Raw genomic sequence first — 16,258 nt, forward strand, 5'->3', positions numbered from 1 at the left:
CAGATAAGTTTGGAGTGACTCTTGAAGGATCAGCACCACATCCTCTTTTACCACTGTTTAAAGAATTTATCTTACAGAACAGGTGCGAATGAATTTTGGATGCTGATTTTTTGAAATAACAGTAAAAAAGGAACCAGTAAATGTCTTTTATTTTTTTAAGTGCAGCTTCTAAACACTTCAACAAAATGTACACATAGAAGACAAGTCATGCTGAGGAAATATGCCTAGTTTCATGACTATACAACACTATATGGATGAGAGAAAATTAAAAAACTACCATACATCTGATGTCACTCTGTCCCTCTGTCACTGTGGGTAATGTGTGTGTGTGTGTGTGTGTGTGTGTGTGTGTGTTTGTGTGTTAAGTGTGTGTGTGTTAAGTGTGTGTGCTGAGTTTGTGTGAATGTGTGGGAGAGGGGATGGGCTTGGTGTCAGAGAGAGAGAGAGAGAGAGAGAGAGAGAGAGGGAGGGAGACTTAATCATCTCTTTAATCACCAGCAGAAAAAAATAAGCAATTTTGTGTTGTTGTTGTTGTTGTTGTTTTTCATCATTACAGCTTAAGAAATATCTTAGGCCTCAACATCAACTGTTGCTGCTTTATATAGCCTTCTCCCAAAATTAATAGTCATTAGTAAGCATTTTATAAATACAGCTATAATTAAATTGTTCATGGTTTATATGCACATTTATTATGAGGAGATTAAAGGCTGTAATCTTCCTAAAAAAGTAATAATAAAAAAAATAAACAAACACAGAACTCAGAAACATTTATTTCAAGATGCAAGAAAAGAAAACTGTACACTATACATATATATATATATATATATATATATATATATGTATATATATATATATATATATATATATATATATATATATATATATATATATATATATATATATATATATATATACAATTGCATAAGTTTATATTAATTTTTTTTATCAAGTGTACAGCTAATAATAATAATAATAATAATAATAATAATGCATTTTATTTAAGGCGCCTTTCAAACCACTCAAGGTCACCGTACAACAAGTAACAACAGTAACAATATTAAAACAAAAAATAACAGTAAATAACAATGTCAATAAAAAAACGCAATAATATTAGAATAGCACAACATATTGTGGAATACTATATTAAGACTTTATATATAGGCTTTATGAACAGATAGGTTTTGAGAGATTCTTGAAGTACTAGCATCACCTGCTCTTGTACGACGGCTTGAGGAATATATCTTCCAGATAGTACCGCCGCTCCCTATATGCAGAATACGCAGTCTTCGTAGGGCACCAACTCCCAGAGGGGGCACCATCCCAGTAGCTCAAAAAAAAATAAAACATGCGCCATTCTCCCATCCGCGCTCGCGACCGCTCGGACATTTGCGGATGAATGTTCGTAATTGATGGATGGACATCTATGCCCGGGTAAAAGACATCAGCAATCCGGCACAGAGAAAAGAAAAATAAAGTAAAAAACAAAACAAAAACAGGCATAAATTTGGCTTGACATTGGACATTTGAGAGTCTCAAATTTAGGGACCGTCTCTAAAGTTACATGTGATATTGTTATACACTTTTCTAACATCAGTAGCATTTGAAGAGAATTACTTACAGTCATAAAAACAACTGTAATTGTTCATCTACGTGACAGCTATAATGCACAATTCAATTGAATGTTTGATATTTATTAAAACAAACTGTAAGTCATATGTAAATTATGCTACTTTTCACATGGACTCAAAAGCAAATTTGAAGCTCAATAGCATTTGAGGAGAAAGACTTGCAGTCATAAAACAATTTTAATGTGTTAATTTAGGTGTCAGCTACAATGCACACCTTATACATTTATATATATATATTAAAATAAAGTGTTACTAAAGTTATATATATTGTTCTGTGTATGTGATTTCAAAGTCTAGATGGGTCGGATTAACTCTTTAACTGCCGTATCCCTTAAAACTTGATTGCCAGAGGGTTACTGTAAATGCTTATGCCCGCTGGGCACAGTTTTCCCGATGCCACCGGGGTGGCGTTGCACTGACGGCTTGAGCCCGCCATCGCTGCTTGCAGCTATATTTATTATTATTAGGGCCCGAGCCAATGGGCGCAGGGCCCTATTGTTCCCCTAAGGATTATTCTTCTTATTATTATTTTTATTTTTTATGAACCTTCCGGGGGTTTTTGGGGGCCTTAACATACTAAAAAACTCTTGGAAATTGGCACACACATTGGAACCTGCGGCCATCAGGACGCCACAGAGGCTGGGACCCGGGCGTGGCACAGGGGCTCTACAGCGCCCCCTGGAACACAGTCAGAAACCTTGAACCATAGCTCACACACACTTGCATGTATTTATATGAAACTCAGTACACTTATAGATCCCATTGAGCTGAACAACTTTTGCACTCTATGTCATAGGCTCCGCCCAACAGGAAGTCAGCTATTCAGGGCTGTTTAAAAAATGCATGCTCTGGAATTTGAAATACTCCTCTGAGGACTTTCAACCGTTTGCTTCGAAACTCGGTGAACATGATCTCAAGACATTGGGGATGAAAAATTGCGAGGGGATTTTTGATATCTCGAAGGGTTTGCCCGTGGCGTGGCGTTGAATTTAGGGCAAAAAATTAGAAACAGGAAATGCCTAATAACATCCACATACATTACCTGAGTTTGATTAAACTTCATCGGTTTGTTCGAAGTATGATACCGATCGTATATATGTGACTATTAAGAGTCAACGTTATAGCGCCACCAACTGGCAGCAGGAAATTGAGTCATTTTCAAAATGCTTTGAATTCAGCATCTTATTTTTACTCGATTTGCTTCAAACTTCATCAGAATAATGACAAAACATGGCCGATGTAAACCTGTTGTGGGAATATTGATATCTTATATATTGTTGCCATGGCAACGTGTCAAACGTGAATATTCTGTTATGGTGATTTTGAGGCAGATAACAACCTCAGATTTACATGAAACTCAAAACACATATCAGTATTATTGATAGCTGGACAATGGAAAAAGCTTTTACAAGGGCGTGGAAGAGGCACTCTATAGCGCCACCTTTTGTCAAAAGTGGGGGGGTTAGTTTTAGCTACAGACACCAAACTCGTTACATGTATTGTTCTTATCAAGACGGACAACTTTCTAATTCACAGTTATCAGCTACGACCAACAGGAAGTCGGCTATTTTGATTTGAATATGGATTTTTGAAAAAAAAATTGAGCTGTGATTTAATCCATACTTCTCAGAGGAAAAGTTCAATATACTCACCAAACTTTATCTACATGTTGCAAAAACATTGAGGAACTTAAATTGCAAACGGATTTTGGTTAGCTTGAACGGTTTTGTCGTGGTGATTTTTTGAAATGACAGTCAAAAAAGGAATCATTAACTGTCTTGTATTTTTAAATTGCAGCTTCCAAACACTTAAAAGCATTTTCTCATACAGAGATCAAATCATTCTGAGGAAATATGCATAGTTTCATGACTTTACGACACTGTATGATTAAAAGAAAATTAAAAAACTGTCAGGCATCTCATCTCACTCTGTCCCTCTGTTTGAGGAATGTATGTGTGCTGACTGAGTGTGTGTGTGTGTGTGTGAGTGGGGGATGGGCATGAGCTGAGTGGCAGACAGACAAGGAGAGAGAGAGGGACTTAAACATCTCTTTAATCACCAGAAAAAAAATATTATTTTAAATTGTTTTTTTGTTGTTGTTGTTGTTGTTGTTGTTGCTAATTGTGCTGTTTTCATTACAGCTTAAGAAATCTCTTAGGCCGTATCCTTTTCTGACAGTTTCAGTGATTAAAAAAAAATTCTAAAAATACTTATTTGTGCTGCAAATAATAATTTCGGTCCCACTTTATATTAGGTGGCCTTAACTACTATGTACTTACATAAAAAAATAAGTACAATGTACTTATTGTGTTCAAATTGTATTGTAAAACACTTTTGCTGCTATTGAGGTGGGATAGGGGTAAGGTTAGGGAGAGGGTTGGAGGTATGGGTAAGTTTAAGGGTGGGTTAAGGTGTAAAGTATGGGTCAACAGTGTATTTATAAATGCAATTACAGAAATTAAATACAGATGTAATTACATGTAGTTTTTTTTAAATATAAGTACAATGTAAAAACATGCATGTACACAATAAGTACATTGTACTAAATTATTAATTAAAATGTAAGTACATAGTAGTTAAGGCCACTTAATATAAAGTGGGTCCAAAATTTCAAACTCATTTGATACTGACCTCTGACACCCTGTGATTGACATTAATCTGAATTGATATAATCTCATGGATGTAACAGTAAAACTGTTCAGCTCACAGATGACGACCAAGCTGTGATGCAAGCAGAACTATTTCACAAATGCTTATAGGTCAATAAATTTATAACAAAACACTTTTAATTACTTAAGGATTTGGTAACAAATTAAAATAATGTCTCATTTTTTAACATTAGTAAATGCATTGGTAGATACCTACAAAATACCTACCACAAAGTATCTTGGTAGGAAATCCGAATCCCAACAGGAAGTCGGTTATTTAGAATTTTCTCTGCAAAATTGGCGTTGTTTTTGCCATTTTCTGGGGATGTACTTTAACAAACTCCTCCTGGAGATTTATTCAGATCACCACCAAACTTGGTCAGTTAAATCTAAAGGCCTTTGCGATGTTAAATTGCGTAGATCTTGAGGTTTCGTTAAAGGGCGTGTCCATGGCGACCTGACAGATTTCGATGTTTCGCCATGAAAAAGGAAGTTGCTGTAACTCAGACATACAATGTCCAATCTGCCCCAAACTTCACATGTTAGATAAGACTTCTGCCCTTAACAGAGCTACATGCCCATATTCAGTTATAGTCATAGCGCCACCTGCTGGCAACAGGAAGTGACATGTTTTACGCTGTGACAAACTACTCCTAGAAATCTTTTGACATTAATGTATTTTTTGTGGTCAGTCTAATCTTAAGGCCGGAGCAATGTTAAATTGTGGAGATCTTGAGTTTTTGTTAAAGGGCGTGTCCATGGCGCCATGACAAAATTTGACGTCTCGCCACAGCAAGAGAAGTTGTTGTAACTGAGGCTTAAAATGTTCAATCTTCCCCAAACTTCACATGTTCGATAAGAGTCCTGCCCTGAACACATCTGAAGGCCAATATTCCATTATAATGATAGCGCCACCTGCTGGCAAAAGGAAGATTGGCACATATATGGAATAAACATTGATATATTCTACTTATATTTATGAGTTTAAACGCATATTTCTCACCGTTCACCTATTTACTAAAGCCACTCGCTGCCGGTGAGCCCGGGTGCGAGGGCCCGTTCATCGCTGCTTGCAGCTTTAATTATTAGGGCTCAAGCCTGGAGGGCGAGAGCCCTATTGTTTTCCTTAGGATTATTTGTTATTATTAGGGCTCAAGCCCAAAGGGCGAGAGGCCTATTGTTTTCCTTAGGATTATTTTTTATTATTATTATTATTATTATTATTATTATTAGGGCTCAAGCCCAAAGGGCGAGAGGCCTATTGTTTTCCTTAGGATTATTTTTTATTATTATTATTATTATTATTATTATTATTATTATTATTATTATTTTTTTTTTCCAACGTCTCGGGGGCTTTTGGGGCCCTTAACGTGCTTAAAAAGTCTTGAAAATTGGCACACAGATTGGAACCTGCGGCCATTAGGGCCGGGCAGAGACTGATACACGGGCGTGGCACAGGGGCTCTACAGCGCCCCCTGGAATATGGAGGGCCATATATCATACACTCTTGCTCGTAGACGTATGAAACTCGGTACACATATAAATCTCATCAATCCAAACAACTTTTGTATTGCATATCATAGGCTCCGCCCAACAGGAAGTTGGCTATTTAGGGTTTAGTATTCAAATTTTTCGTCAAAGTTGTGGGTGCTTTTGGGGTCCTTAACATACTCAAAAACTCTTGAAAATTTGCGCACACTTTGGAATCTGTGGCCTTTAGGAGCCTGCAGAGGCTGGGACCCGGGCGTGGCACAGGGGCTCTACGGCGCCCCCTGGAACACAGTCAGAAATGTTGATGTATAGCTCACACATACTTGCACATATTCATAAGAAACTCAGTACACATATAGATCTCATTGTGCCGAAAAACTTGCGTATTGCATGTCATAGGCTCCACCCAACAGGAAGTCAGCTATTTAGAGTTATGTAAAAAGCGCATGCTCTGGAATTTGAAATACTTGTCATAGGTTTTTTTCTCGATTGCCGCCAAACTCGGTCAACATGATCTCAAGACACTGGGGATGAAAAATTGCCAGGGGATTTTTGATATCTCGAACGGTTTGCTCGTGGCGAGGCGTTGAAATTATGGCGAGAAATGAGAAACAGGAAGTGTCTAATATCGTCCACATACATTTCCTGATTTTAATCAAACTTCATCAGATTATTCGTTGTATGATGTCGATCGCATATATGTGACTATTAGGAGTCAAAGTTATAGCGCCACCAACTGGCAGAAGGAAGTGTGTCATTTTCAAAATGATTTGAATTCAGCATCTTATTATTACTCGATTTGCTTCAAACTTCATCAGAATAATGTTAAAACACAGCCGATATAAATCTGCAAGGGGGATATTGATATCTAAAAAATTGTTGCCGTGGCAACATGTCAAACTGGAATACTTCTCAGGTGATTTTGAGGCAAATAACATACTTAGAATTTCACAAAACTCTGAACACACATCAGTATTTCTGATAGGAACTTAAATTGTGAATGGATTTTGGATAGCTTGAATGGTTTTGCCGTGGTGATTTTTTTAAATGACCTTACAAAGGGAATCATTATTGTATTTTTAAGTTGCAGCTTCCAAAGACGTCAAATAATTTTTTCATACAGATGAAAAAGTCATTCTGAGGAAATATGCATAGTTTCACGACTTTACAACACTGTATGGATAACAGAAAATTAAAAAACTGTCAGAAATCTCATCTCACTTTGTCCCTCTGTTTGAGTGTGTGTGCTTAGACTTCCATTGTCTGAGAGAAATTGCGCCCCTACAGGTTCAATTCCCGAACTTTTACTTTCACTTTTAAATCCGTTAAAAATACAAATAGATACTTAGATTTAATTCACACTGACAAGCTAAACCAACATATCTGATTATTACCGGTTCAGGGCTCATGGATAAATTATTTCTGGCCAGAGATACGTGAGAAATAGGAGAGATGAATCACCGCTGTGATCACAAGCGTCTGGAGTAAAGAGCTCAGAGAAAACGAATTTATTCCTGTTTTAAAGCTTTTAAAAATAAATTATTACAGCGATATCACACTATCAACCAATTAGAACACACCAAGAGCTAAATTAAGATGTTTTTGAACTGTTTGTGTGAAAATGAAATATTTGTGGCTGCCTATCTGAAATCACCGCCTCCGATCAGCGCGTACAGTGTCGAGCTCAAAACAAACGAATTTATTCTTGTTTAAGAGCTTTTTTAAATAACATATTACCACAAATGCACACAATAAACCCACTGTAACACAACAAGAGGTAAATGCAGGTGTTTGTGACCAGTTTAAGTGTGCAAGACTATTTGAAAGCGCGACTGGCAGAATAACATATCTCTCGAGCTGCAGGATTCTGTCTTTCGTCGTACGAACGAACACATCACGGACAAGATTATTTCAAAACACATAATAGCTTGGCGACTATAAACGAAAACAGCCACGTGAACATAAACTGGATCTACTGGATTTGAATATTAAAGTGACCACATTTACCACTTGCTTCTGTCTTCAATTTTAATCTATATAAAAAAGGAAACTCATTCGACTTGGCTGCTTTTTTAATGTGTGCGTATTTATTTATTTACCTTTTTATACATTTTGTATAATTTCATAGTTTGTGTATTACAATTATAAAAACAAAAATAAATTTAGCCACTCACATAGAAATAGCTTAGGCCTTAACCTTTTTCTGACAGTTTTAGGGATTTTTAAAAATCCTAAAAAAACCTTATTTGTGCTGCAAATAATAATTTCAAACTCATTTGATACTGACCTATGACATCCTGTGACATTATATTTATTTTAACTTACATAATCTCATGGATGTAACAGTAAAACTGTTCAGCTCACAGATCAATTCTAAGCTGTAATGCAAGCAGAACTTTCACAAATGCTTATGAGTCATTTAAGGATTTGATAACACTGTAAAATAATGTCTAATTTGTTAACATTAGCAAATGCATTGATAACACTTTATAATAACTGCACTCATTAGTAAATAGTCAGTTCATGCTTTATAAAGCCTTGTCCCAATATCAATAGTCAGTAGTAAGCAGTTTATAAATACAGCTATAAATAGCTTGTCCTTGGTTTATAAGCACATTTATTAAAAAGGAGAGTAAGTTATCTTCCTATGAAAAATAAAAGATAAAAATAAACAAACAACAACACAGATTGATACAGAACTCAGAAATTTTATTGTGGATTTATGATAAAATCAGCCTGTAAATGAATTCATACTCCTCCTCATACTACTCCATACTCCTTTTTCAACATTATGCCAAAATACTGAGATGTTAAATTGTGAATGGGTTTAGGATAGCTTAAATGGTGTTGCCACAGAGATTTATTAAAGTAACATAAAAAAATACAATAGTTATTTTACTATATCTTTACAATTTTTCATTCTAACTCTTCATAATTTTTTATATAAGTAGAAGTCCTCATTTGAAGGAAGCACAGTAAGTTTCATAGCTTTATCATTTTCAAGAGCCAGCATAAAATTTAAACTATCATAACTTATAAATCAAGCTTGCAATTCTTAGTACCTATAATGGCCACCTGAGGGAGCTATAGGATTACTTTTAAATAATTATTGGAGAAACGAGTATGATTTAAATAATTTATAGAAATCTTTCAAATAAAATAATATGTATTTTATGTATTTTACTGATAAAATGACCCTCACTTAATTAGAATAACAAGCTGAAGTATTGTGAACTGTATATTAAGAATAATTCTTTATAGGCTTTATGGACAGATAAGTTTTGAGTGACTCTTGAAGGTTCAGCCCCACATCCTCTTTTACCACTGTTTAAAGAATTAATCTTACAGAACAGGTGTGAATGAATTTTGGATAGCTTGAAGGGTTTTGTCGTGGTGATTTTTTTAAATAATAGTAAAAAAGGAACCAGTAAATGTATTTTTATTTTTTTAAAGTGCAGCTTCTAAACACTTAAAAAAAAAATGTACACATAAAAGACAAGTCATTCTGAGGCATATTTCCTCAGAATGACTGGTCTCATGACAATAGTTTCATGACTATACAACACTATATGGATGATAGAAAATTAAAAAACTATCATACATCTGATGTCACTCAGTCCCACTGTCACTGTGGGTAATGTGTGTGTGTGTGTGTGTGTTAAGTGAATTAGGTGTGAAACTATCAGGGAGCATTTAGTCTCCAGCGCCAACATTTTACAGAACTGCCACTTTCCTGGAGTCTCCAGAATTACTCGGTGTCAGGCTCTGAGAGATCTAAGATTCCAAAAAATGATTTAATTAGAATACCATGAAGTATTGTGAAATACTATATATAAAGACTTTATATATAGGCTTTATGAACAGATTAGAGTGACTCGTGAAGGACCAGCACCACCTCCTCTTGTTCGATGGTTTGAGGAGTATATCTTCCAGAATCTGGGATTAAGATTTAGGAGCTCATTTTTATTCCACCTCCTTTCCTGAAAGTCTGTCTTGCAGAATTGACTAAAAATTAATCTTCACATTATTTCCTAATTATTTTGCAATTCTTTTTGTCAGTTCTTCTTGACCTGTTTTTCTCTTCCAGCTTTCCTGGACTATTGTATAGCACTCATAAATGATTAAATAAAAAAATAATGGTAGTTATTGAGATTGATATGGTTAGGAATTGGTAAAATGTGCTTGGAAAAAAATCACAATAAAACAATGTTTTAATGTTTAAGTTTGGAATATTAACTGACGTGAATGAATGCTATATAAATATTGTTCATGTTAACATAATGTTTATGAATGGAATCTTATTGTAAAGTGTTACTAAAGTTATACATATATATTGTTCTGTGAATGTGATTTTAAAGTCTAGATGATTCGGATTAACCCTTTAACTGCCATATCCTTTAAAACCTCACTGCCAGAGGGATATTGTGAATGCATGTGCCCGCTGGGCACAGTTTACCTGATGCCACCGGGGTGGCGATGGCATTGGTGGCTTGAGCCCGACATCGCTGCTTGCAGCTATATTTATTATTTTTTTTTTTTTTTTCCAACGTCTCGGGGGCTTTTGGGGCCCTTAACGTGCTTAAAAAGTCTTGAAAATTGGCACACAGATTGGAACCTGCGGCCATTAGGGCCGGGCAGAGACTGATACACGGGCGTGGCACAGGGGCTCTACAGCGCCCCCTGGAATATGGAGGGCCATATATCATACATTCTTGCTCGTAGACGAATGAAACTCGGTACACATATAAATCTCATCAATCCAAACAACTTTTGTATTGCATATCATAGGCTCCGCCCAACAGGAAGTTGGCTATTTAGGGTTTAGTATTCAAATTTTTCGTCAAAGTTGTGGGGGCTTTTGGGGTCCTTAACATACTCAAAAACTCTTGAAAATTTGCGCACACTTTGGAATCTGTGGCCTTTAGGAGCCTGCAGAGGCTGGGACCCGGGCGTGGCACAGGGGCTCTACGGCGCCCCCTGGAACACAGTCAGAAATGTTGATGTATAGCTCACACATACTTGCACATTTTCATATGAAACTCAGTACACATATAGATCTCATCGTGCCGAACAACTTTCGTATTGCATGTCATAGGCTCCGCCCATCAGGAAGTCAGCTATTTAGAGTTATGTAAAAAGTGCATGCTCTGGAATTTGAAATACTTGTCATAGGTTTTTTTCTCGATTGCCGCCAAACTTGGTCAACATGATCTCAAGACACTGGGGATGAAAAATTGCCAGGGGATTTTTGATATCTCGAACGGTTTGCTCGTGGCGAGGCGTTGAAATTATGGCGAGAAATGAGAAACAGGAAGTGTCTAATACCGTCCACATACATTTCCTGATTTTAATCAAACTTCATCAGATTATTCGTTGTATGATGTCGATCGCATATATGTGACTATTAGGAGTCAAAGTTATAGCGCCACCAACTGGCAGAAGGAAGTGTGTCATTTTCAAAATGATTTGAATTCAGCATCTTATTATTACTCGATTTGCTTCAAACTTCATCAGAATAATGTTAAAACACAGCCGATATAAATCTGCAAGGGGGATATTGATATCTAAAAAATTGTTGGCGTGGCAACATGTCAAACTGGAATACTTCTCAGGTGATTTTGAGGCAAATAACATACTTAGAATTTCACAAAACTCTGAACACACATCAGTATTTCTGATAGGAACTTAAATTGTGAATGGATTTTGGATAGCTTGAATGGTTTTGCCGTGGTGATTTTTTTAAATGACCTTACAAAGGGAATCATTATTGTATTTTTAAATTGCAGCTTCCAAACACGTCAAAGAATTTTTTCATACAGATGAAAAAGTCATTCTGAGGAAATATGCATAGTTTAACGACTTTACAACACTGTATGGATAACAGAAAATTAAAAAACTGTCAGACATCTCATCTCACTCTGTCCCTCTGTTTTAGTATATGTGCTTCAGACTTCCATTGTCTGAGAGAAATAGCGCCCCTACAGGTTCAATTCCCGAACCTTTACTTTCACTTTTAAATCGGTTAAAAATACAAATAAATACTTAGATTTAATTCACACTGACAAGCTAAACCAACATATCTGATTATTACCGGTTCAGGGCTCATGGATAAATTATTTCTGGCCAGAGATACGTGAGAAATAGGAGAGATGAATCACCGCTGTGATCACGAGCGTCTGGAGTAAAGAGCTCAGAGAAAACGAATTTATTCCTGTTTTAAAGCTTTTAAAAATAAATTATTACAGCGATATCACACAATCAACCAATTAGAACACACCAAGAGCTAAATTCAGATGTTTTTGAACTGTTTGTGTGAAAATGAAATATTTGTGGCTGCCTATCTGAAATCACCGCTCCGATCAGCGCGTACAGTGTCGAGCTCAAAACAAACGAATTTATTCTTGTTTAAGAGCTTTTTTAAATAAAATATTACCACAAATGCACACAATAAACCCATTGTAACACTACAAGAGCTAAATGCAGGTGTTTGTGACCCGTTTAAGTGTGCAAGACTATTTGAAAGCGCGACTGGCAGAATAACATATCTCTTGAGCTGCAGGTTTCTGTCTTTCGTCGTACGAACGAACACATCACGGACAAGATTATTTCAAAATACATAATAGCTTGGCGAATATAAACGAAAACAGCCACGTGAACATAAACTGGATCTACTGGATTTGAATATTAAAGTGACCACATTTACCACTTGCTTCTGTCTTCAATTTTAATCTATATAAAAAAGGAAACTCATTCGACTTGGCTGCTTTTTTAATGTGTGCGTATTTATTTATTTACCTTTTTATACATTTTGTATAATTTCATAGTTTGTGTATTACAATTATAAAAACAAAAATAAATTTAGCCACTCACATAGAAATAGCTTAGGCCTTAACCTTTTTCTGACAGTTTTAGGGATTTTTAAAAATCCTAAAAAAAACTTATTTGTGCTGCAAATAATAATTTCAAACTCATTTGATACTGACCTATGACATCCTGTGACATTATATTTATTTGAATTTACATAATCTCATAGATGTAACAGTAAATCTGTTCAGCTCACAGATCAATACTAAGCTGTAATGCAAGCAGAACTTTCACAAATGCTTATGAGTCATTTAAGGATTTGATAACACTGTAAAATAATGTCTAATTTGTTAACATTAGCAAATGCATTGATAACACTTTATAATAACTGCACTCATTAGTAAATAGTCAGTTCATGCTTTATAAAGCCTTGTCCCAATATTAATAGTCAGTAGTAAGCAGTTTATAAATACAGCTATAAATAGCTTGTCCTTGGTTTATAAGCACATTTATTAAAAAGGAGAGTAAAGGGTCAGTTATCTTCCTATGAAAAATAAAAGATAAAAATAAACAAACAACAACACAGATTGATACAGAACTCAGAAATTTTATTGTGGATTTATGATAAAATCAGCCTGTAAATGAATTCATACTCCTCCTCATACTACTCCATACTCCTTTTTCAACATGATGCCAATATACTGAGATATTAAATTGTGAATGGGTTTAGGATAGCTTAAATGGTGTTGCCATAGAGATTTATTAAAGTAACATAAAAAATACAATAGTTATTTTACTATATCTTTAAAATTTTTCATTCTAACTCTTCATAATTTTTTATATAAGTAGAAGTCCTCATTTGAAGGAAGCACAGAAAGTTTCATAGCTTTATCATTTTCAAGAGCCAGCATAAAATTAAAACTATCATAACTTATAAATCAAGCTTGCAATTCTTAGTACCTATAATGGCCACCAGAGGGAGCTATAGGATTACTTTTAAATAATTATTGGAGAAACGAGTATGATTTAAATAATTTATAGAAATCTTTCAAATAAAATAATATGTATTTTATGTATTTTACTGATAAAATGACCCTCACTTAATTAGAATAACAAGCTGAAGTATTGTGAAATACTGTGTATTAAGAATAATTCTTTATAGGCTTTATGGACAGATACGTTTTAAGTGACTCTTGAAGGTTCAGCACCACATCCTCTTTTACCACTGTTTAAAGAATTAATCTTACAGAACAGGTGTGAATGAATTTTGGATAGCTTGAATGGTTTTGTCGTGGTGATTTTTTGAAATAATAGTAAAAAAGGAACCAGTAAAAAAAAGTGCAGCTTCTAAACACTTCAAAAAAATGTACACATAGAAGACAAGTCATTCTGAGGAAATATGCATAGTTTCATGACTATACAACATTATATGGATGACAGAAAATTAAAAAACATACATCTGATGTCACTCTGTCCCTCTGTCACTGTGTGTGTGTGTTTGTGTGTGTTTTAAGTGAATTAGGTGTGAAACTATCAGGGAGCATTTAGTCTCCAGCGCCAACATTTTACAGAACTGCCACTTTCCTGGAGTCTCAGAATTACAATGTGTCAGGTTCTGAGAGATCTAAGATTCCAAAAAAAATATTTAATTAGAATACCATGAAGTATTGTGAAATACTATATATTAAGACTTTATATATAGGCTTAATGAACAGATTAGACTGACTCGTGAAGGACCAGCACCACCTCCTCTTGTTTGATGGTTTGAGGAATATATCTTCCAGAATCCGGGATTAAGATTTAGGAGCTCATTTTTATTCCACCTCCTTTCCTGAAAGTCTGTCTTGCAGAATTGACTAAAAATTAATCTTCACATTAATTCCTAATTCTTTTGCAATTCTTTTTGTCAGTTCTTCTTGACCTGTTTTTCTCTTCCAGCTTTCCTGGACTATTGTATAGCACTCATAAATGATTAAATAAAAAAAATGGTAGTTATTAAGATTGATATGGTTTGGAATTGGTAAAATGTGCTTGGAAAAAAATCACAATAAAACAATGTTTTAATGTTTAAGTTTGGAATATTAACTGACATGAATGAATGCTATATAAATATTGTTCATGTTAACATAATGTTTATAAATGAAATCTTATTGTAAAGTGTTACTAAAGTTATATATATATATATATATATATTGTTCTGTGAATGTGATTTTAAAGTCTAGATGATTCGGATTAACCCTTTAACTGCCATATCAAGTTCAAGTTCAAGTTCAAGTTCAATTTATTTGTATAGCGCATTTACAACAGCCTCCTGGCTGACCAAAGTGCTTTAACATAAGAGCAAGAATATTACACATACATAAAAATAGACCAGACAAAAAATTTAAAACCACCCATTTCAGAATGTAGCATAACACAGTAGTCAGTACACTAAGGAAAATAAAAAAGTTTTTAGCAAAGATTTAAAAATAGACAAGGAAGGGGCCAGTCTGATCTCTAAAGGCAGGGTATTCCAGAGTCGTGGCCCAGCCACTGCAAATGCACGCTCCCCTCTACGCTCCCCTCTATCCTTTAAAACCTCACTGCCAGAGGGATATTGTGAATGCATGTGCCCGCTGGGCACAGTTTACCTGATGCCACCGGGGTGGTGATGGCATTGGTGGCTTGAGCCCGCCATCGCTGCTTGCAGCTATATTTATTATTATTATTATTATTTTTTTCCAACGTCTCGGGGGCTTTTGGGGCCCTTAACGTGCTTAAAAAGTCTTGAAAATTGGCACACAGATTGGAACCTGCGGCCATTAGGGCCGGGCAGAGACTGATACACGGGCGTGGCACAGGGGCTCTACAGCGCCCCCTGGAATATGGAGGGCCATATATCATACATTCTTGCTCGTAGACGTATGAAACTCGGTACACATATAAATCTCATCAATCCAAACAACTTTTGTATTGCATATCATAGGCTCCGCCCAACAGGAAGTTGGCTATTTAGGGTTTAGTATTCAAATTTTTCGTCAAAGTTGTGGGGGCTTTTGGGGTCCTTAACATACTCAAAAACTCTTGAAAATTTGCGCACACTTTGGAATCTGTGGCCTTTAGGAGCCTGCAGAGGCTGGGACCCGGGCGTGGCACAGGGGCTCTACGGCGCCCCCTGGAACACAGTCAGAAATGTTGATGTATAGCTCACACATACTTGCACATATTCATATGAAACTCAGTACACATATAGATCTCATCGTGCCGAACAACTTTCGTATTGCATGTCATAGGCTCCACCCAACAGGAAGTCAGCTATTTAGAGTTATGTAAAAAGCGCATGCTCTGGAATTTGAAATACTTGTCATAGGTTTTTTTCTCGATTGTCGCCAAACTCGGTCAACATGATCTCAAGACACTGGGGATGAAAAATTGCCAGGGGATTTTTGATATCTCGAACGGTTTGCTCGTGGCGAGGCGTTGAAATTATGGCGAGAAATGAGAAACAGGAAGTGTCTAATACCGTCCACATACATTTCCTGATTTTAATCAAACTTCATCAGATTATTCGTTGTATGATGTCGATCGCATATATGTGACTATTAGGAGTCAAAGTTATAGCGCCACCAACTGGCAGAAGGAAGTGTGTCATTTTCAAAATGATTTGAATTCAGCATCTTATTATTACTCGATTTGCTTCAAACTTCA

The sequence above is a fragment of the Carassius gibelio genome, chromosome B19 (assembly GCF_023724105.1).
Source record: "Carassius gibelio isolate Cgi1373 ecotype wild population from Czech Republic chromosome B19, carGib1.2-hapl.c, whole genome shotgun sequence".
Classification (NCBI taxonomy): domain Eukaryota; kingdom Metazoa; phylum Chordata; class Actinopteri; order Cypriniformes; family Cyprinidae; genus Carassius; species Carassius gibelio.